At 39.0% G+C, this 24,681-nt stretch overlaps 1 long non-coding RNA gene across 3 annotated transcripts in view; it reads right to left on the minus strand.

Moving 5' to 3' along the window:
- Window positions 1-17,528: 17,528 nt before the first annotated feature.
- LOC129727623 (uncharacterized) overlaps window positions 17,529-24,681 on the minus strand; it is a 67,080-nt gene continuing 59,927 nt past the window's right edge. For all 3 annotated transcript variants that reach the window (XR_008728569.1, XR_008728567.1, XR_008728568.1), the window contains exon 3: window positions 17,529-17,952. This is a non-coding gene — a long non-coding RNA (uncharacterized LOC129727623). The remainder of the gene's footprint in view (window positions 17,953-24,681) is intronic.

A 24,681-nucleotide genomic window follows, 5' to 3' on the forward strand; every position in this document is an offset into this window, starting at 1 on the left:
AAGGTCTCCACTCTGTCTTCACGTCTGACCCAGAACCAGCCCTCGTGTCGGAAGGCCTGGGGCATTTGCCCTCTTTGTCCCCTCTTAAATCCCGGCCTACCTGCAGTGGATTCTATGATACCCTGTAAATACTTTTAATAGAGATTGAAGAGCAATTAACTTATACCCAGTACTATAGAATAATTCACTGGACACTATGAATAGACTAACTGAACATAAAACCAGGAAATCTGACTTTTCTTAGAGATCCGCATAAAAAACCGCGGAAATTTCAAATTCCAAAAAAAGCCAATTTCCGATTTTCTTATGAAAAAATCCGCGTTTATTCCAAAAACAACGGAGCAAATCGCGGAAAGCAACTTTACTGTACATGTTCAATATTCTCTCTGGTCTCTTCAAACAATCTTTCATCGGTCTCTACAACTCCAACAGTTCCCTTCTGCATGGAAATCTTCCTACAGGGCTCTGGTGTTTAAGAAAAATAAAACGGACAATTCTTACTACCGAGGAATAACATCATTGTCAGCAGATCCAAAGTGTCTGGAAACCATTGTTGAAGATGTGTTGTTCAGTTCATGCAGAAATTACATCAGTCCGTCCCATTACGGGTTCTTCCCGAAGTGTTGCTAGGTATCGAACCACTTCATAGCAGACGTGTAATCAGTCAAGTAAGTTTTTGGAACAAAAATACTTAAGACTGAAATCGACAGTGCTGAATAAAAATACAAATAAAATAAATACAAATACTAATATATTTGAATACAAGTTTTCGAGTGTTTGTCTTTCCCGTTCCTTTCTTACCTATATTAAACGAAAGTATTAGTGAGCGTTCGTAACCTATGTAATCACTCACAAATATGTATGGTGTTGGTTGCCTGTCAGTTGTGTTTTGTTTTTTAAGCGCGATGAAGCAATTTCAAGAAGACGTAAAAAAGCGTCTGAAATCGTATGGGGTTAGGCGAGGTTTCGTTCATAAAACCATCAAAAGGTACAAGAAGACATCCCCTCCGGTCCGTGCCGATCTGCAAGGACACTGTGAGTCGATAAAGTTGTGGAAGAGCGAAAAAGACAACGTTCAGTTCGAAAACTTGCCACCAATCTGAATATATCTATTGAATCAATCCACAATATTTTATACCCCGTTCACACTAGAGTTTGCGTAGGTACGAGCAGGCTTTCAAATCACCTTCGATGCCGTCAACGCGAAATCCAATCAGCTGTCACATTGCTGTGTTTTTTTTTTTATTTTGCTTCGGCCTGTTTGTGGTTTTCTTCTTTTTTCATTTACTAAACCAAATAAAGCAAATGTCAAACCATGTCATCTCACTGTAGTGTGAACACCCAAAGTGATATGCGGCGTAGTCTGAACAAGGCATGAACAACTGACCTTGGGCTACGAGAAGCGTAAAGTTCACGGTGTTTCTGTGTGCTCTCAGAAAGAGATGCTCGATAGAGCGAAAATGGTACTTTCTCGGCACGCTGGAAACGAGTTCATTTTTTTATGAGAAAATATTTGTCCTGGAGCAGCCACACAATGCACAAAATGATCAATTGTGGGCATCAGTAAGAGACAATATTCCGGAGTCCCTGAAATGTGTTCCTCGATTTCAGAGTGCAGCTTCAGTGGTGGTTTGGGGGGCTGTTTGTAAGTGAGGTAAGCGTCCACTGGCTTTCATCCTAAAAACGGAATCCTCAAGACTGCCCTACGGAACTAGGAGTCGTCAATGTGAATCTTATATGAGAATCCATCGGATAGTAGCGCTAGCCTTGCAATTGTCCTGTACACTTAACAGTCGGCTGCGAAGTCTGTGTATAGTAAAACAGAAGGTCGAATTCCGATACGGAATGTAGCACCAAGGCTTTGTTTTTTTTTTTTTTGAGGGGAGTGATTATCTGGGATTCCCGCAGTTTGGTTTCATATTTATATTTTTTTATTGCCGTTGACCAGCTACACGTTTCTAATTGTTTCTTATAACCATCCTCTCCCACTCATCCCACTCCCATGCCTTTGATGAGACACCACAGAAAGGTTCTGGACCTATAAAATTTTCAGAAGAACCTTGTCTTGCTAGTAAATCGGCTTTTTCATTGCGTTCCCTTTCGCAGTGGCCTGATGTTCACTACGAAAAATACTTTCAATAAAAAAATACTCAGGAATTAAATGTATGAATATGAAATTTTGAAATTGTACCCAAATTCATTGAACATGATGTACTGCCCTTGCTGCAAAAAATGTTTTTATTTCGAGCGTTTGTAGCACACACGGTAACTCAAGAATTTTGACGATTATTCAGGAACTAGTATAGCTTCCTCCTAAACTGAAAAGTCCTTGGCCCAATCAGGGTGGGGAAATGTACAGGTACGCTACAGTATTCACACGACAGCAGCAAGATTTTTGTAGTTACCACTGTGGAATGAAACACTACGCGACAGTAGCCGCTACCGAAGTTTCATACGATCTACTTTATCTCTTGCTTTTTGTCACGAATTCAATATTAACAACAATTCTCTCACTCACTTCTCTTTATATGGTTGTCATTGTATAGACAATCTCTGGCTCGAGTGTTATTGACTGTAGCTGTCTGTGCTATTTATTGAATTTATTACAAATTAAAGTAAAATGAATTTTCTTAGCATCGATTTTTATTTGGGTCCGAGGACGTTAATTGAATTTGTAAGATTCATGCTTTTATTGTCCAGTTTTTGCTTAAATATGCTAAATTTGGATGAGACTTTCGCTGCAGCGAACTAGGTATTTTCGAATAAAAAAGTTTAGAAGTTTGGATTCAAATCTTCTGGGGTACACGATTGATGATATTTTTTGGCAGTACATTTATAGAAATTATTTATTTTCCATCTTATACTGTACTACACTGTCGCATGATTGCTAATTATTGTCATTCACACAATGCGACAGTCGAGATATCGAAGCGGCCGGAGATCGGCACAAAAGAGAATCGTTAACCATCCGTGTTGGCTTCTAGTCACACGATTCTCTCAAATAGAGAAGCGTACAGTTCAACGCTGCTGTCGCAGTCTGCAAGAGAGGAAACAGTACTTTTCGATACGGTGTCATGCAAAAATGTCAACTGTTTGACACACTGGGCCCAATACAGCGATGACGCTGCAAAACAATAATCTTTGGGCTCGTCCAATTCATACAACCTCAACAAGAATGCTGTCTAAGTTTTATGACATATTGCTAACTCGTTTTTAAGTTATTGCTCTCGAAATGACGCTACTTTTGTAAAAAAAAGAATATATTTTTTTAATTACAAAAGTGCTCTTTTACCAAAACAACGCTACCGCTTATTCTGCTAGCTACACGACCGATGATTTGAAGAATTGCGCTACAAACTAGTTTCCCACTCCCCGTATTGCCCAGATTTAACCCCAAGCTATTCGTTTCAGTTTTTCTGTTTTGGATAAATCTCAAAAACGCCATCTTTAATCGATAAAATGGTTTTCAAATTGCCGTGTACACCGCAATCGTTTTTAAAATAAGACTTCCGCATAGCTACATAACCTCATCAATTATTTGGGATGATAAATTCGTTGCTCGAATAGAGCCTACTAGTTCACGGTAATGAGCAGCCAGTTAACCTGAGTTGCAAGTGTGAACTAATTAGAAGCCTATTTATCCAAACATCGAAGCTTGGCTCGTAAACAAGCTTCACGAATCCGATAGTGCCAATCCAATAGGTACATAGTAGCATACATAAAAAGAAGTAGTACTCTGAGCTCTTCTTGCAGCCCGTAGTCAAATTTCAGCCAAATCTGCCGGTTTTCATACATCCACCCGATCAATCGAATTGATTATGATAAATGATCGCAGCCCGCGGTTGAAATGGGTTTGCGCTGCCCGGATCGGACTGCCCGCTGTTTGCCACGAAGTTCGTTAATTTCGTATATGGTATGAATTATATATACCTGTGTCAGCACTGAGGAAAAAAAAAAACAAGGAATACGATCATACGTATTGTGCTGTCGAAAATCTCCAGCATCATTCCTCTCACCTCACTAAGATGAAAATTCTTCTTATCTCAAACAATGCCTTAACAGACAGTTCAGTACCAAAAGAAAGTTAATACCAATTCAGAAAATGTACCAAATTTAAATGTTTATTTTTCGGTGTGCCCCGACATCCCTCTTTCCAACCGATAATGTCCCTCTTGTCAATACAGTCTAGATTCCTTTCCCTTACTTTGGGTCGATTTTGGAACCACCAAAACGATAGTGTAGTACGCCAACGCACCTTCATCATCTTGTGTGCAAACATCTGTGTGTGTACGTCTGGACCAACAAAAATCCACCGGTCGATCTCCGAGGTGCACAGGTACTTTCTCCCACTTGATAAGCATAGCTGCGAAAAAAAAGTCGTCCGAAGTTACCCATTACGTAAGTGGTGATGGTGGCGCGCAAATCCTCTGGAAACTTGTTTCCTCGAATCGGAGCAGCAGGCACCACGAGCAGTGGGAACAGGGGACACAAGCGACGACGCTCTTTTCGGCCGATGATGAGTCATACTTCGGTGAGATTTTCTTTTTCGAATGTTTTGCATACGCGGCTCGGGTCTTGGTGGCGAAAGGTCGAAAGGGTAGAAAGTCAAATAAATGTTGTTATGTTGTACGAATGAATGGATGAAAGATCGAATATCGGTGGGTCTTGACCAAATATAGTCGAACATGGGGCGCTGTAATACTGAACAGAGAACATAAAAAAGGTGCGCTCCAATTCCTGGTGCAATCCTTACATAATCGGTTAACCGAAAAGTCAATTTTTCAGATTCAAATATGCTCGACAGCCTTTCCTACTGGAAGTAAATTTGATACAGCAAGCGTAACAACAAGCAAAACTCTTATCTGTAACATTGTTGAAGACAAAACAAACCGTTTTAGAAAAAATAACAAACACACATCAAAAATGTCAAATGACAAAAATGTGACTGAGTTGGAAAACCCTAACTTAGTTGCAGGCATTTCAGAAATAGCAGAGAAACTTCACAAGAGAAACTTCAAGTAGATCCACAAGTTGACAGGGGAAACAAAAGCAAAAGCAATCCAAATATTTATTGCGTGTGCAAATTGTTCGCGAACACTTTCCAAGTGTCAGAAGTGTTGACCTGACATCGAACCAAATCATATTATATCTAATAGGCAGTAGATTGTTGCGTGAGCCCGACACTTTTCGTGCACTGGATCAATTGACTGATCATCGCCGGCCGTCATGTTTTCGCGATGATGAACTTCATCATTCAATGTTTGTTTGGATCTGTACGCGTGCGCGTTCGGTCTTCGCCAAAGACTTTCAAGCTTCAGGTGATCATTAGCGGCATCTTTTGCTAACAATCGTTGCCAAAAAAGCCGGTGCACTATACAGATACATAGAAGCGCACGAGACAGAAAGTGGGTTTCCAGGGCTGCTGACCGATCGCTGCCGGCTAGGATGCTGCTTTCGTGACAGTTGTGTGTGGCACTAAAGAAAGTTGTCTAGTGTAAATCGGTTGAGCCATTTTGTTGAAAGTACCTTTGTGGCTGCAATTATTTGGGACCTAGCAAATGGCTAATTGACTTGCACTATAATTGTCCAAAATTCGTACTCACCACGTTTTTGTTTCAATATCATCAAAACGATAACTTCTCCCGGACATAATAACATCCACTTATTTAACCCTAAAGAATTGCAGTTATTAAAAGTAATCGTTTTCGCGTGTGTCATCGTAATTATAAATTCAACGAAGCGATCATTGAGTGCCAATGAATACGTAACGAAAGATTACTTTTGTTAAGCGCTCAATGATCAACGGAAAATGTTACGGATTCTTCGAACAACCCAGAAGATTCAGTGGATATTGGGAAGCAATTATCAATAAAACAAGTTCAGTTTGTAGAGTATCTTGCACTGCCACCGACTGGTAGTCGAAGCCGTAAACAAGGATACCTTTCTCGTGGTGAAACCGCATTGGTTTCGTAACAGCTCGCGAAATGCATTTCTCGTTTTTTTTCTTATCCAAATTTTGCACCTTTGCTCACCAATGTTCGGAGACAGCTCCCTTTCTTCCTTACGCTTCTGTTGTCGCCACGCATTCGCAGGTCGGAAACTGAAATAATCATACGCAAAAGATAAAAAAGAATCGAAACGATTGTGCCAGCATAATTTCTACCTCTCGTTATTCGTTTCGTCGTCTTGTAGAAAAAAAAAAAGAGAAATGTCTGTAGATTGCGCCATCGCCCGTTGCAGCCTCCAGGACGAGTGCCAGAGCGAACGAACCGAGCACCGGCACCAAAAATTGCGACGAGTAATTGAATTTCATGAAAAATGTCATCATTAAAATGAATGAATGAACTGGTCGTTCGTTTCCTGTGCTATCCTTTGGATCGCCTCAACCGGTAAACTTTGTTTAATAATAAATTTAGTGACCGGATATTCACATTCTTAGCACATTTCGAAGATTTACATCGTGTCCTCGCAATAAATTTAGTTACACATACAGTCTTTTTTGCTGTGAAAAAAAAAACAATTTTTTACCCGATAGGTACTGTGCACCGGTAGTGAGAGCACTTTCTCATGTAAATTTAAGCCCACCGAAAAAAAACTACTAACAAGTGGATTAAGCGAAAGAAAAACCTACCGCGTATAATAGTATTCAACGTAAAATTATTTATGAGTTTTGCGAAACGTGCTGGGAGGTGAACTTTCGCAAGTATGTACTCATGAAATTTTGAAATATGACCACAGCCTCACAAGGCTCTTAAAAGTAACGCGCGGGTACTCTGCGTGTGTCACCGAGAGCGTATACAATTTCGCCTGTTTGTTCTTGCCTAACGATGGCCCGTACATCATCGGCGGCGTGCGAAAATCTTCCCGGTGATGCTGTGCATGCTCTTTGCTGACCTGGTGGGAAAGGAATGCTTTCCAACGCGCAAAGGTTCACACACAAACATCATTTTCCAAAGGTGAAAGCAACAGAAAGTTTGATAGCTGATTTAAAGTAACAAGCAATACTTTCGATTTTTGACCACAAAAGATAAAATAATTGGAAAAAATTAAATAAAATAAAAATTAAAAAATAAAAAACGAAATTACGAAAAAGATCTTGATCTTGATTCGTAATGGCTAAACAGTTTGAAAAGGTTGTGTATAAGACACGACCGCAAGGTTAACGAAGAATTAGCATGTCTTATGTCAATGAATTTCTTGTAATAGGTTTGGGAATACACTTGATTCAGGTTAATCAATTTGACGGTGTGAAGCGGTAAATTTTAGAAATAATTCCTTTCCAATTTTCTTTTTTACTAAACGATACCATGAAGAGAAGCGTTGTTCAATTGACTTGAAGTCATTCGAAAAACATGTTGAAGGTTCAATTGCTTGTCTACTTGAATTGGAAATATGGGGTTATCCCTAAAAAAGCTGGGGCCATGCCTGAATGACGGTGTATCCCACACAAACGGAAGATGCAAAATCTAGCGCTGTAAAAGGTAACCTACAATCCACCAGTTTCTTCTGTTGGTCCGTCCACTGTGAAAGGCTGCGAGATAATTCAATTCGCCGTCCATTGCACTGAGACTAGTTGCAGCTTTCCAGGTTTCATTGCATCATCCTCTTGCAACATATAGACAATGAAGACTAGATTCCTGCACTCTTATACGTGACAACTGAGAGTTATACATCCGATGAACGGGTCAAGTGTAGACGTAGACTAAGGAACGGTAAGAAAATTATTTTTTTTAGTGGCAGAAAAAATATCAACTTCTCCAATTATATGATTTTGGGACGCTTAATGCTACCATTGATGTTTCACAATGGTGCCACCGGAAGGAGGATGAATGTGAAGCTCTTACACACACTGCAAGCAAGCAAACAACGCAAATAACAAATAAACAATCGTTCATACACACGCTACCAGCACACGCAAAACTATGAGCATTGGCCAAACGGCTGAAGCCGAACGCGTCAGGTCCTGACCGAACCACTTATATGTGCGGACATGTTTAGCAATGCTGTGCAGTCGGTCCACCGAATCCCTCTGTTGGTCCGTCTGCTGCGAAAAGCTGCGAACGAATGAGCAGGTAAAACAACATACAAACATGTTTTGGCATTCATCGCCTGCTCAGCCCTGCTGCGCTGCGAATTGTCCGCAGCTCTGCTTGCTGTTGCTCGACCCATTATCCAGTGAATCGTCTTCTTGCAATTGTGATGGGATAGGCAATGAAGACTAAATTTCTGCATACTAGCTATTATACGTGACTACAGAAGGTTATGCTTCCGGTGGGCATGAACGAAAAAATAACAACAACTAATTAGTAACTTATCAAATTGGCCGAAGAGGCGAATGTCGTTTACTGGCCCAAACATTGAAAGATTGGAATCGTCTTATTCAGTATTTAACTGAAAAGATGTATAATTTTTTTTACATATGATACGAAGAGCGCCAAGCCGTTCAAGGTCGTATTGAAAGGTCTCACCAACGATCAAACCGTTGATGAGATCAAAATACTTTGACAGAATTACTTAGAACCCAAGTAATTCTGATGAAACAAAAATCACGAGGCGAAAACAGTCAGAGAACTGGAATTTCCCTTGTAAATTATTTAATTCATTTTAACCGCAGTGAGGTTAATAACTTAAAACTTCTTGAAAAAGCACATGCTTTATATAACGTGCGGGTAAAATGGGAATTATATCGAAAGTTTGGCGGAGGTGAAAAGCATATCACCCAATGCCGTACTTGCCAACGTTATGGCCATGGTTCCAAATTCTGTAACATGGACCAAAAATGTCTTAATTGTGGAGACTCTTCTCACAAAAAGGACACATGTCCTGTGAAAGAGAGTAAAAATTTTCGCTGTGCGAATTGTAACGGCAACCATATGTCAAATTTTTATCAATGCCCAGTCCGTTTAGCAATTGTTAAGGCAAGGCAAGGTAAACAAAATTCAATTTCTCAATTAAAACCAACTTCAAAACAAAATTCTCCAAGCGTACCAGTGACGCATAGTTTACCTACTCCTTTGCATACCCGTTTAACTTATGCACAGGTTACAGGTAGTTCGAACATTATACCGCCTAGTGTTGGTAGTTCGAAAATGACCGTTAATATGGGTAAGCAAAACACGCTAGAAAATAATTGTACACCTATTATCCCAGCCAATATTGCTGCCAAAAATATTTTTTCTAATGTCAACTGCCTGGGGCCTATTACGGCAGGTAAACTTTCTTTTTGCAACAGGCAATGTTCGATCTTATGAACGCCATGTTGCAGGCAAAATCAATGTTTGAAGCCATTCAAATAGGCACAAATTTTACTATTAAAATTGTTTCTAATTTAAAATTTAGCAATGATTTTAAATAGAACAATTAAAATAATTAATTGGAATGCTCGCTCATTGAAGGCCATTGAGAATGAGCTTTTTAATTTTTTAACAGTAAATAATGTGCATATTGCAATTATTACTGAAACATTTTTGAAACCTAACATAAAATTAAAATATGATCCCAATTACGTGGTTCATAGATATGATAGGATTCAGGGTTCCGGCGGTGGAGTTGCAATTGTTATTCATCGCCGAATCAAACATCGTGCTCTTCCCCATCTTGAGACGAAAGTTATTGAAACTTTGGGAATTGAAGTTCAAACTGAACTTTGGATTTTATTTATTGCCGCAGCATATTTACCATTTCAATGCACACGCGAGCACAAAAATTATTTTAAATGTGATTTACAAAAACTAACCAGAAATCGTTCGAAATTTTTTATAATCGGCGATTTTAACGCTAAACATCGTTCATGGAATAATTCTCAAAGTAATTCCAATGGCAAAATTTTGTTCAATGATTGTTCTTCAGGATACTATTCTATTTTGTCTCCGAATAGTCCTACATGCTTTTCTTCTGTAAGAAACCCTTCAACAATTGATTTGGTACTTACAGATCAAAGTCATGTATGTAGTGATTTGATCACACATGCTGACTTTGATTCTGATCATCTTCCAATAACTTTTTCTTTATCACATGAATCAGTTTTAAACCCTATGAGCTCTGTTTTTAATTATAACAATGCTAATTTGGAAAGATACAAAACTTATATTGAGAGAAATTTCAATAATGAGCTTGATTTGCAAAACGAAGTGAATATTGATTCCGCTTTGGAAGCATTGAAATGTGCAATTGTTGATGCCAGGAATTATTCTGTTCCAAAGGCTCAAATGAAATTTGATTCACCAATAATTGACGAAAATCTTCAACTTCTAATTCGTTTGGAAAATGTCCGCAGACGTCAATATCAACGTTCTCGTGACCCTGTTTTTAAAACTATTTATAAAGATTTACAGAAAGAGATTAAACATAGATTTACTCTTCTGAGAAATCAAAATTTTGAGACTAAAGTTGAAAAATTGAAACCATATTCAAAACCTTTTTGGAAGCTGTCGAAGATTCTTAAGAAACCTTCAAAGCCTATTCCAGTTTTAAAAGACGGTGAACGTTTTCTTGTATCCAATGAACAAAAGGCTCAAAGACTTGCTCAGCAGTTTGAGAGTGTTCATAACTCAAATTTTAATTTTGTGAGTCCAATTGAAAATGAAGTCACACGTCAATTTGATTTAATTTCTTCCCAGAATTTTTTACCTGCAGAAATAATTGAAACTAACTTGAATGAGATTAAATCAATTATTAAAAATTTCAAAAATATGAAAGCACCTGGTAACGATGGAATCTTTAATATACTAATCAAACATCTCCCTGAGAGCACAATGGAATTTTTAGTGAAAATTTTCAATTGCTGCTTCAAAATTGCATATTTTCCCAAATTATGGAAAAATGCAAAAATTACTCCAATTTTAAAACCGGATAAGAACCCAGCTGAAGTTTCAAGTTATCGACCAATTAGTTTGCTTTCTTCAATAAGTAAACTGTTTGAGAGAATTATTCTTAACAGAATGATGTCACATATCAACGAAAATTCAATTTTTGCAAATGAACAGTTTGGATTTCGCCATGGGCATTCCACAACTCATCAATTGCTCAGAGTTACTAATATGATACGAGCTAACAAATCTGAAGGTTATTCCACTGGGGCTGCTCTTTTAGACATAGAAAAAGCATTCGACAGTGTTTGGCATAAAGGTTTGATTGCGACATTGCAAACTTTTAATTTTCCAATTTTTCTAATCAAAATTTTAAAAAATTATCTTACTGATCGAGCTCTGCAGGTTGTCTATCAGAATTCAAAATCTGATAGATTTTCTGTCAGAGCATGTGTACCTCAAGGTTCTTGGGTCCAGTCCTGTACAACATATTCACTTCAGATCTTCCTGATTTGCCTCCAGGATGCACAAAGTCATTGTTCTGCGATGACACAAGCATTTCCGTAAAAGGAAAAAGCCTTCGTGTCATATGCAGTCGATTGCAGAAAAGTTTAGATATTTTTTCTTCCTACTTACAAAAGTGGAAAATCTCTCCCAATGCTTCTAAAACTCAAATGATAATTTTTCCGCATAAGCCTAGGGCTTCTTTCCTCAAGCCAAACAATAATCACGTTGTCAAGATTTTTTTTCCTCATATATCATTTATTTGACACGGCACAAATATACGTTGTCAAGATGAATGGGGTTATTTTAAGTTGGTCCGACAAGGTTAAGTACTTGGGACTAATTTATGAAAAAAACTTATTTTCAAAGAGCACATTGAGAGTATACAAGCCAAGTGCATCAAATATACGAGATGTTTATATCCTCTCATTAACAGGAATTCTAAACTTTGTTTAAAGGACAAACTTTTGATTTACAAACAAATTTTTAGACAGACCAGACCAGGATTCAGAATAAAATTCTGAAAATGATTTCGAAGCGTCCTCCTTGGTTTGGTACACTCGAATTACATAGACTCACTGGTGTTGAACCATTAGAAGCTATGTCAAATAAAATTACTAACAATTTTCGACAAAAATCGTTGCAATCCTCGATTGCTACGATAAGCTCTCTTTATAGCCAATAAGTTAGTTGTAAGTTTACTTCCCCTTTTCTGACAAGTAGGTTTAAATTCCTACGAATGATAAGTTCTAATTGCGAAAGCAAACAAATCCTAACAATTAAAATTACAAATTTCTAACAGTGTTGAGAAGTCACCATTTGTGATTGGACACACATACTCATTATTTACTAATATTTATCATAAATAATTAAGCTACAAACAAATCCCCCCTTAAAAAAAAAAAAAAAAAAAAAAAAAAAAAACAACAACTAATCGTTTACGAAGTCAAATCGTTTGTTCAGTTTACTGTAGACTGTGTTGGGAAAGAAAGGTAGTAAATGGTTGTGTAGTTTGATTTAGACCGATACTTGAGAGAAAAAAATCGACGGACCTGCAAGGGACCCGATAAGAGCCAGTTATGCTAGCGTTGTGGGGATGCAGCCAAAGAGCGAAGGATTGCGGGTTTGGAGTTCTTGGTATGCGGATCTCCCAAGTACCTGGTATGTTTGCGTGCAAGTTCAATATGGCGACCGTATAGACGACCAGCAGATTCCCGGTTCAGGATTGTGTGTCAACCTCCAGGAAATAGTGGGAGGGTGGTATTCAATTCACGACCGCATGACGTTGACTACCGTATTCTTATATTCAATTAAAACAAATAGTAGAGGGAATTGCAATGCTTCTTTTACAAAACTTCGAGGCACCAAAAGGTGCCAGTTGCCAATTATTCTTATTTACTGGTAAGTCCGTCCAGAATTCCAGCCATTTTAGTATTTTGCAGTAGCCATGTACTACTAACAGCTACCAGCATTACGGGTGAAACCGGCACGAGATGACCGGTACTATTTTGTCTTTCCTCCTTTCAGCTGCTAACACCTAGCGTCCGTGGTACCTTTTATACCAAGGCTTCGTCAGTTAGTTAGAAAGAAGGAGGGGCTAAGTAGATAATGAAATGACAAGGAACGTAAATAAGCACCGGAAACAGAAAGTGACAACAACAATAACAACAAAGTCAGATAGATTGTATCCGTTAGTGTCGACTGTGCTTGGGAAGAGAGGTAGTGATTGGCTGCACGGTATGATTTAGACAATCGATATTAATTACCAATTTTTCAATAGTGTATCTCAAACAATAGTTTGTTTTTGTTACATAAATTTAACCGTAAAAGAATTTCTGATCGATTGATGCCAAAACCTCGAAAACCTGATTATAAATGACTGAAAAACAAGCGCTCAAAACCTAACCACTTTTCCCTGGTTGAACTACTAGATTTTCAAATCCAGGTGCCTAACTTCGATATAGACGTTAGTCAACGTCAAAAGTACGCGGTTGCTGAGGTGAAAGTAGTGTTCTACTGCAGTTGCTAAGCTCCACGTTGGTCTACCTAAAGGTTCACCCAGATGGTCAACTTGCTATCTATGAAGTTAACGGGTCTAATGCCGTTGGTAGTGGCGGGTGATTTCAACGCTTGGGCTGTTGAGTGAGGAAGTAGTTCTACGGACCAGAGGGGTCAGATCATGTTGGAAGCTTTGGCAAAGCTCAACTCCATCGAGCATCGACGAAACATTGTACAACCCAAGACCGATCACAAATTGGATTGTAGACGATGGCTACACCAACAGCGATTCCCAGTCGGTTTGCTAAAGAGTGGACAACAACGTAAGGCTTAAAGTGACGGGTAGAGCCAACACCCCGACGGTCCACGCATGGAATACATCGCATTTCGATGCCGAGGTATACGAAGAGGCAATGATAAAAGAGCGCAAAGGGGGCAGTTGATTTCGCCCGACTGCTGACCGGTCAGTTGCCATAGTATCGCGAACGTGTGACGCAGCCATGCCTAAGATTCACCAACCTAGGAATGGGAAGTCACCGGTTGACTGGTGGATTGACGCGATAGCGAACTTTCGAAGTGCGTGACTCCGTGCAAGACGGAAGATGCAGGGCGCTCACGCGAACAGAGGAAAGAACGCCACGTAGCATTCGAATTTGAACGATCGGCGCTAAAGAGTGCAATAAAGCAATCAAGAGGGCCTGCTTCGACAGGCTATGCACGAGTGCCAATACGAATCCGTTAGGTGACACCTGTAGGATCGTAGTGGCCAAGTCCAAATGCGTGTTGGCGCCTGTAGAGCGATCACCAGCGAAGCTGGAGCGTATCATCGAGGGACTTTTTCCATGCAACGAACTAAGTCCTTGGCCTCCGGCGTTCATGTCTCGTGGTTGAGGCGAAGATAAGGGTTACGATCAAGGAGCTCATCTCGATCGCCAACTCCTTGAAAGCAAGCAAGGTACCGGGACTGGATGAAACCCCTAACCTGGCAATCAAGATGGCAACAGATAGAGATTGGTTTTACTTGCGGATGCAGGGAAACCTCCAGGAAACCCATCGGCATATAGGCCTATCTGTCTACTGGATACTGCCAGCAAGATGCTTCAGAGGATAATTATCAACAGGCTGGTGAGGTGCATGGAGAATTTAACCCGTAAAGACCCGGGACGGAACTTTTTTTTAGAAAATGGTCGTTCTCAGCGATGCTGCGGCCGATTTGAGTAAACTCGGAATATTATTCAAGGGGAATAGTTGCTCTAAGTTTTAGTAAGGGTGCCACCCCTCTGAACCCCTTCCAGTTTATGTGAGACCCAAATATGTCTGTGCCTTTTTTTATTTTTTCCTACTGATTGAACAAACGCATGGATTTATCATACGTATCAAATGTCCTTTGCATCAAATCATGTCGAGTAGATGAAATACGATTAACAAAAGTAAATTTTGAAGTTACCAAATTATTTCAGTGCAAAATCACATAATTACGTATTTTCATAAAAAGTCAAAAAAGATGTTCTACTGAGGGAGATTGTAGCTGTGTCCTTCAAGTTTTCTACTCTACATTTTTAGAATTAGGTCTTCTAAGTCCAAATATGTTAAAAGATTCATTCTAGTATATACAGATTTTGAGAAAAACAAGTTTGAATTCACTAAAGTACGAATTTTCATGGAAATTCGATTTTCTCAGTCTCTCACAGTAGGTTTCTATTTTGTTTTTCCATTTTTCAACTTTGCATTTTTAAAAAAAGGTCTCCTGAATTCAAATATGGCGAAAGATTTATTCTAGCATGAACAGATTTTGAGAAAAACAAGTTTGAAATCACTAAAGTACGAATTTTCATGGAAATTCGATTTTCTCAGTCTCTCACAGTAGGTTTCTATTTTGTTTTTCCATTTTTCAACTTTACATTTTTCAACTTTTTTCTAGCATGAACAGATTTTGAGAAAAACAAGTTTGAATTCACTAAAGTACGAATTTTCATGGAAATTCGATTTTCTCAGTCTCTCACAGTAGGTTTCTATTTTGTTTTTCCATTTTTCAACTTTACATTTTTCAACTTTTTTCTAGCATGAACAGATTTTGAGAAAAACAAGTTCGAATTCAATAAAGTACGAATTTTCATGAAAATTCGATTTTCTCAGTCTCTCACAGTAGGTTTCTATTTTGAACTTAATTCGGAAAATATGTGAAGACCCGGACGGTTGGAGTACGGTTTGTGCAGCCTCTCAGATAGGTAACTAACTGTTAGTATCCAGGTGGTCAGTTATGAGGTATAACAGTAAAGAGGGCTAACCGTTTGTTCCGGGAAGATAAGGACTGGAGATTTGATGGGTTTTAGTGGGTTCTGTTAAATCAAACTCCACTTCCTGAGCTATCTTCTCGAGTGTCTGTTAAAACATTCCCCTGTCACCTTGCAAAAGAAAAACAAAAGAAGAAATAGACTGACACTGAGAGTTTTACCTGGTATTTGTGCTCTTTTTTTTCAAGAATATAATAGGGGAACTGCTCCATTATTCATCTCAACCCATATATTCATCTCATTCAACATGTAAACACAATTTAAAACAGGAAAAAACGCATATTTTCTTCTTAAACTAATCTGCTAATCCATGGAATGGATTCTCCTTAGTTCACTTTAGATTCCTCATAAAGTATAATCCTCAAAAACTCACTTAAAAGCACTAAATTTGATATTATAGTCAGGCATCTGCACTCGAAAACTTATTTAATTCAATCACCTTCCTCAGGAAACAAAATCCGCGCATTGTTCTATACGGCTACAATTGGACTCGTTCAGCAACCAACGAAAGTTTTTTTCGTCACTAGCGGACCACTTTTTATTTTAATCACTAAACAAAAACACTCACTATACTAAGAATACTTTAATCTTTGAAATGTTTACCTCAAATTTCCTAAAACAAGCTTGAATTAGCAGAAATATATGAGATGAATTTCTACAATTCCTAAATTTTAACTGTATGTATTCTCATCTGTTTTCACTGCGTTGAAGAAAATCAAGAGTGGCCAAATCAGTTTCTGTTATTACGGAAAACTCATACTGAAAATGTAGAATTATTCCGACATAATTGACGTAAATCTACAGCACTGTAGTGGCTACCTAGGTAACCTGTTTTGCACGTAAACAACTGCAGCGGATATCTAGGTAACTACTACGTCGGGCTGCGGCTACGTTCATTCATTATAATGTGATTCGTTCATGATTAACAGTGTGATGAATATAGGGGCATCGTGAGATAAATAATTGAGCAGTGATTCAAGTTTTGAGATGGATATGGAAGCGTTGTGAAAAATGGTTTGTTTTACAAAATTCAGGATGAATCTAGCTAATTTTACTAAATATACAATGCTAAACGGTTCCATTAGAGTACGTAAGCAAATTTAGCTTATTTGTTCAATGATTTCGTGAAAATTTGATGTTTAATCCGTACATTCTTCGTGTATATCGGCTTAATGAGATGAAAAATGGAGCAGTTCCTCTAGTAGGCGTCACAAAATCCCAATTTTCCGCATTTTTTTGGACACACAGCTAATTTTTCAATCGATTGCTGTAAGAATGCAGGAAATCCGTTGCAAACTGACTGAGTTATAAGCATTTTTGAGTGGCCCTCAATGTTTTCGGTTTTTCAATTTGCATCTCTATGTTACCATAAAACGTAATACTACGTCAAGAAGTACTTGGAAAATTACGATTGGACATCAGCATTTGTCGAAAAAAAAACTCGAGAGATTTCTCTTCACAACTAAATTTTGAAGTTTTGTTACACTTTTCGTTCATTTCTGGACGAAAAGACGAAATTTATAGTGAGAAAGTAAAATATTACGGGAGGCTCCGTAGACGCAAGGTTATAAATTCCGCTTTGTCAGACGGGTGGTCGTGGGTTCGAATCTCAGTTTACAATATATCAACATTTCTTATCGCAGTAAGTAGTCCATATAATAGGGAAAAATAATTAAAATTAGAAGAGGAAAATTTGCTTACCAAAGGAGTTGTTAATTCGAAAAATAACAACTGCTTAAATTGCCGAATTCAGATAAATGACTCTATCTTGAAAACGAACTATCAAATTGAAATACTATGTATGGCAGAAGCGTAGAAAAGAGTTTCCATTTTTATTGAAAAAGCGACAGTCAAAATGTAATAAATATGTTGATATGATTTTCAGCCGGAGAAAAAAAACGAATTATTCAAATAATCCACTCACCTTTCACTGAATTCTGCCGGTTTTTCGTTAAAGTTTGGAATCCTCCAGAAATCACACCATCATTGCACAATTTCCCGGAAAATGTAACTCAAAAATTTCATTCCTACGCAATCGTAAGTAACACAACCAACAATGGACACATACAGCCAATAGGCTCTTTTCTTTTTCTTCCTGCCGAAATTCACCGAACCATATCACTTGTACGCCTTGTTGTTTGCAATGCCGCTGTTGGGTAAACCACAAACTGCGTACCTGAAGTCAAATACGCGAACGGACGTACGAACGACCGTAGATAGGATGCAAATTCTTCTCCATCAAAGTACGGCAATTGTAATTGTAATGTACCGTACCGCTACTAAAGATGAAGAAGATGATGATGATGGTCGTGATGTAATTTTTCCACCGCGCAATGCAACCCCTCAACCTGAAACAAGAGAAGAACAAAATATGGCCGGAATTAGACAAGGAATATTAATCAACGAAATGCAGTAACAGATTTGCACCGGGCGGTGCATTTTTTATGGATGCGGTACAGTCATGGAATGACACAAAACAGCGCCACCCTAGTGCGGTTAAAAATGGGGCATGACATTTCGATGCACTTTTGCATCATCATTTTGTTTTGGTTCAGCTGCTGCGTTTGTTCCCGGCATCCGATTTAGACCGGTTCGGATGTGGTTGGGTGTTCTGTTTTAGTTCATTTCCCGTCGACTGTCGCCGTTTTTCGATGTACAACTCCAGGGAGTATAAATAACCGTAAATCTGTTCATCATAACCGACTTAAAGTAACATGATTCGTTGCATCTAATCCATTAATAAGCTAATTTATGTCTCCGTCTAAAAGCTTTCCTATTGTCAACGTCGAGTCAAAGTGCAGTGTGGAGTGCAGCAAGTTTGCACTGCTTCAGCTTTTTATTCGACAATAACCTACTTAACCAACTGTCAGATTTATATCTTGCTCTCTCTCCCTCTCGCTTGACAAGTTTTTACACTTGATGCATTTCGCACATTTCAATTCCACTTGACACCATGGATGGGGACCAGCGCCCATCAAGATCGTGACAATTTCATACACTGGATGATTTCCAGTCCCTCTCGCTTTCGCACTATCGCTGTTTCTCTTTGAGGGATTTCACACAAACTCATCTATAAAGTTGGCAACACGCTTGATGTCAGTGAAATTTAAACAACTTTGCATGAACGGTTTTTTGCACAAAGTTACGCTGAAATCTGAGAGAATACTTCCAACGGCTGGGTGAATTGGTGTTAAATCCCTCCTTTCTTCGTTAGATTTATAATGTCGAAAGAGGGACGATGCATCGATGTGTTTCCTTTTGGCCCAATTCTTGAGTGCAAGTATAAAGCCTGGCCTACTTCTGGTCTGTCACCGGTTATTGCTGTCTTTTCAAAGCTAGATTTGTTGGGCTTGCTGAAACAAATCACCATCGATTTAACTGGTAATCATAAATACCTACATGTAAATTCTAGTGCACTCGCCTAGAATTGTGTACACAAGAAGTCTCTTTCAGATTTCTCAACCAGCAATGACCAGCTAATGCTCCAAGGGTAATATTTCATCCAGAACGCCGACAAATCAGACAAGAGTTTTGCATGTTCCACTTAACAGCGCATAAATTAGTCAATTGCTGCTTGACATTCTTCATTCATTCTTCGTCTCTCAGCGTCTTCCATTAATGTTGACCGAGTATACTTGACTTGACAGCAAAACATGCCTTCTTTACGCCCATTAATAGCTGTGACTATCCATTATGAGGCTCCTCGGGCTAAACAAAACAGCGATTTTATTGCATGCGACCGAGTGATATATTGGAAATTTCACCAACCACTATTTCCGGGAGGTCTGTTCGATCCCCCAACGACGATGATAATAATTCATGGTAGCAATTGAACCGCGTGACAGAGTGTGTCAGATATGAATAACAAAAAAACGGTGGCCCCCCCGGCATGCACAGTACCACACTCTAAACTAGGATTCATGACAAATCGTGGCAGGCACTTGCTGGCAGTGAACCTTCATCCCGAGCTTTTTTCCTCCTGCAGCGAGCGAGGATTGGAAAGTAGAATTTGAAACAAAAGAAAATTGACGAAGTGAACGTGTCTTTGATTTATTCCCAACCATCCATCATCATGGCGGACTTCCAACCATGTTTAGTAACTCGATCGGCGACCGCGCATATGTCATACTAATTTGACGGCTGTCCCCAACCTAATAGGGATTGACTTTCGAATGTGAATTGGACGCACGGTGAAACGTTGCCGCTGGTGTCCGGGGTGTGCCGATCGAAAGGTTTATTATGAATTCAGGGTGCTAGCGGGTAATTAAAATAGTCATCTAGTTCAATACCACTTTCGCTAGTGAAGATGAGTTTCGCTTGGACGATTTTTTTTTTTTTTTTTTGAAAAATGTGGGTTCAGTAACCACGACAGCAAAGGAACATTCTAAAAAAACAGGCTCAGAATAAGTTATTCACCACCGCGGGCTTAAGCAGTGAATCACCTGATAAGCATTTACAGGTGCTTAAAGTTCTTCTCGACTGCGCGAACCAATCCGCAATTTATAACCAACCGTTCGGCTTAAATGGCCACATAAATATGTATCCACATGTCTTCGCACATAAATCCGATCAAACTGCTCTGCTACAGGCCCTGGCAGCGTTGAAGAATTTGATCCTCCAGCGAATTTCATCGTCTTGGTTTAATCAGACGATGAAATAAAATTTGCCGCTTTGTTTATACTTCGGCATAAATATTAACCCGAGAGTATAAACTATAGGTTCTGGCCTGCTTTGTTCTTAGACTTATTCGAGCGTCAACGAGAACACTCTCTTGTCTTGTTTCATACCGCTCTAGAAAAAGAGAAAAAAGTTCTTGCAAAACTTCCAAACATTACGAGCAGTCAGTAAAGTGCATAAAAAGTATGTGGCATATTTTGTGGCATCTGATCTAGCGTGTCTTCCCTTTGCCGCAACACCGAAAAGGAATAAACAAATTCCGCTGGATGCTCTACCATTTCCAATTAATGGGACCACCCGCAAGTATTTGTGGAAGCGCTGTGCTTCGGCATATGACAGGAACCAGAACAGCAAAGAAAACATTTTTCTCCTACTGCGTCCTACTGCGAGAAGTAACATTCGTGATTCAGTGTTATTTGTATCGTACTACCGGCCATGTTTTACTGTGAATGTCCGGTGGAATTGTAGTGCCAATTCAAGGTGAGTGTACTTCCGTAAATATGACAATGATGATTAATAAGCTACAGGTCAATCGACCATGAAATGTTTCGGCACTTGAACGCTTTTATTCCTAGTAGGTAACGAGTCGTGTTACAAGAACCTGTATTAATCAGTGTTTTACTTTGTATATTTAAAAAAGTCCGAATATGCTACACCATATCTCACAAAAATCAATATTTATTCCGAGGAGTAGATTTTCAAAAACTAACAGTTGAATAAATCGTAGCTAGAAAACTGCAAATTCGATCAAAGTGGCGTTGAAGACAAAGTTTTAATTGTCTACACAAAACACAGAAGAAAATGCTCGAGCAATTTTCTATTTAACATTAAAAGCGTCTGTGGTTGAGTGCGCACGGGACGGGACATGAGGCATATGGACGCTAGGCATATGGATGTTAGGCATAGTATGCTAGGCATACAGACGCGAGGCATAATGGATGTGAGGCATAATGGATATGAGGCATACTGCCAAAAGGCATAACGAACGCGAGGCCGAATGGACACGAGGCCAAATGGACGCGAGGCCGAATGCGATGTTGTACGATCGCATGAGATTTAATTATGTAGTTCAGGTGTTAATATATTCCTAAAGAGTTTAAGTTCGGTATAATACTTTTCTTGAAATCATGCGGCGAAGACGCATAATCGAGGGCAAGGAATCGAGGCGGCACTAAGCCGCGGTTTCCGCGGTACGAGCCGGTCGCCAACCCGCCGTCGGAAGCGGCGGCCTCTCGCACCCAAACGACTGATCTACTGGTTTGCTACGTCTACTCAAACAGAGTTTTCTACCCTTAATTAAGTCCGAACGAGCGGTAGCGAGTAAGGACAGCATTCGCTCGAACAGCGAGTAGGCCGAAGGCCGCGAGTGTATTGCTTTCAAAATGACACTTTGAATCGAAATACATGAAAGATTGAAAGAGGGCTGTGATGATGATGACGATAATAACATATTACGCATCACTTCTTCAATAACATGTATTCTTATTCTTAAAATCTTATGTACTAGCTCACCCGGCAGGCTTCGCTCCACTCTTTTTTTTTTGACGTAGGACTACGTCTTTGTTTTCTATACTAAAGTATATTCTGTAAAATTGAAAATGGAACTGGCAAATGTTGCGTCAGATTTCAAACGATTGTAGCAATAAAAATTATAGATAAAATGTGTAACATTATTGCTTGGATTTTCGGCTCATCAGTCTTTAAGCTGAACTAAACGAAGTACTGCTTCTTTTCCTTCAACGTTTCGACAGTATATTTTGTCCTTATCAAGAAGTCTACAAAAAAACAAGGCAGAGATGTGTTTTCCCTATTTTAAAACCTTTCTCGTATGTCTGGTACTTACTAAAGCTTTTCGTTTTGTTTTCATTTGTAACTTATATAAAACATAATTAACTGTGGTCTGTTTGCGTTTATCACATAAAATGGTACTATTTTAAATAATTTTTGTCATTGATTAATCAAACAAAACTTGTACTCGGAAAAATCTTATTTATGGTCACAATTGTTAATCTTCTACTCGTGTGTTGTCGAAATTTTATCTAGATCAGATTGTCTGAGTGCGCATGATTGTCAGTTTCATGACGTCTATGAATTTTATGTTGTTTATTATTGTTTTTTACTGTGTTAAACGCACCTGCATAAATAGAACTTAACCCGTCTGTATCACTTTTCTTGTTAACTGTATTGTTGTTCGTTGCTATGTGGCATATTTCCAGAATCGGTAGTGCTGTTGTGTTTCTGTGTTGGTCGAGTATTTCAACATTGTTTAGATCAAATGTGTGTTGGGTTCTAATACAGTGGTGCAAGAGTGCTGTCTGTTCACTAAGTGTTGCAAATTGTGGATCTTCCATGTCGGTACCTGTGTCAACAAGTTTCTGCAATGCATTCAAGTTAAGTTAAGTCAAGCTGCGGGTTAACAAATATCGTACAAAACTATATGTATCAGGCTGGCAGTCATAGCAAACAGTGGGATCCACTAGCAAGAACATGCAAACAAGCTGAAAAAATCACTAGACAGTTTTTAAAAACTAATCCTGATGTTATGGTCTTACAATCAGATAAAGGTAACAAAACAGTGCTAATGCTCGCCAATGAGTATAAACAGAAAATGATGGTATTGTTGGAGGACACCAAAACATATAAATTAATAACCCGGGACCCTACCACTTCATTTCAACGCAAAAACAATTCTTTGGTGGAGCGGTTACATAATCTGAAACTAATCGACAAAAAAACAGCTTCCAACCTGAAATCGCAGAACGCACTATGCCCAAGAATTTACGGGTTACCTAAAGCGCACAAACCTGGTTTACCTTTGAGACAGGTAGTACCTAATATGACGGCGCCGTCCTATGAACTTTCAAAGTTCGTAGGAAGAATTATTCAAAATTCCATGGATAGTGCATACAACATTAAAGATTCCTTCGAGTTTTGCGATTTCATCAACACTGTCACGTTATCTGTTGGATATTCGTTGATTTCATTGGATGTGGTTTCATTGTTCTCATGCATTCCAAAGGAACTAGTATGCCATGACGTGATTTGTTACTGGGACCAAACAAGACCAAACGCTAAGAACATTTGCTTGGACCTGTTTCTGGAGCTAGTTGAATTTTTCATCGACGCTAGTTTCTTCAAATTTGATAGACGGTACCACCAACAGGTCTTCGGAACAGCTATGGGCAACCCTTTATCGCCAATTGTAGCGGAGCTCGTCACAGAGGTATTGCTAGGTTGCGTACTCAAACAGCTTAAAATCAAATTGCCGTTCATTGAAAAATATGTCGACGATTTAGTCACTGCCATTCCACTCGATCAGCTTGACTACGTGCTCAAGACTTTTGATAGCTACAACCCTAACATCCAGTTCACCTGTGAAACAGAGGAAAACAACCGGTTACCTTTCCTTGACATGCTACTTGTCAGACACGATGATCAACATATATCGACGGAATGGTACCAAAAACCGATTGCAAGTGGCCGTTTTCTAAACTATTTTTCGGCGCATCCACCTCACCAAAAAATAAATATGGCCATCAATTTTATTAGAAGAGTGAACAGGTTGTCCACCGGCCTATCGGAGTTTGCAAAAGTCAACATAATGGACCAACATTTGAAGCTTAACGACTACCCTAAGACACTGCGACATCGCCTCATCAACCAGAGAAACTGTAGGAGAACCGAGCAACATAGTTCCAACCAATCGCCGAGTGAACACCTGGGATACACTTACCGGTCTATAGCATACATTCTGATAAGATCAGTAAGTTCCTGAAAAACGATTACAAAACAGTTAAGTTAGCCACAGGAAAGACAAACATTGCCAAGCAATATTATACACAAACAAAAGATAAAATAGCAAAAGACGACCACACCAATGTTATTTATAGTATTTCATGCAACGACTGCAGTTCACAATATATTGGCATGACTACAAACAAGTTAAAAACACGAATTAGCGGACACAGATCGAACTTGAATGCATTGCAGAAACTTGTTGACACATGCACCGACATAGAAGATCCACAATTTGCAACACTAAGTGAAAAGACAGCACTCTTGCACCACTGTATTAGAACCCAACACACATTTGATCTAAACAATGCTTTGTCTCTGCTTTGTCGCCTTTCTCCTGAAAAGGTATAGCAATCACTTGCAAAACCGAAAGTATAAAAGTGCTCCAAAGGGCCGAATGGCATATATCACTCGACTCAGCTCGACGAGCTGAGCATTTTCTGTATGTGTGTGTGTGTGTGTTTGTATGTGCAGATTTTGATTCTCACTCACTTTTCTCAGAGATGGCTGGACCGATTTTAATGAAATTAATTGCAAATGAAAAGTCATGTTGTCCCACAAGACCCTATTCAATTTCATTGTAATCGGATTTTTAGTTTCGAGGT

Source organism: Wyeomyia smithii, chromosome 3 (assembly GCF_029784165.1).
Source record: "Wyeomyia smithii strain HCP4-BCI-WySm-NY-G18 chromosome 3, ASM2978416v1, whole genome shotgun sequence".
Lineage (NCBI taxonomy): Eukaryota > Metazoa > Arthropoda > Insecta > Diptera > Culicidae > Wyeomyia > Wyeomyia smithii.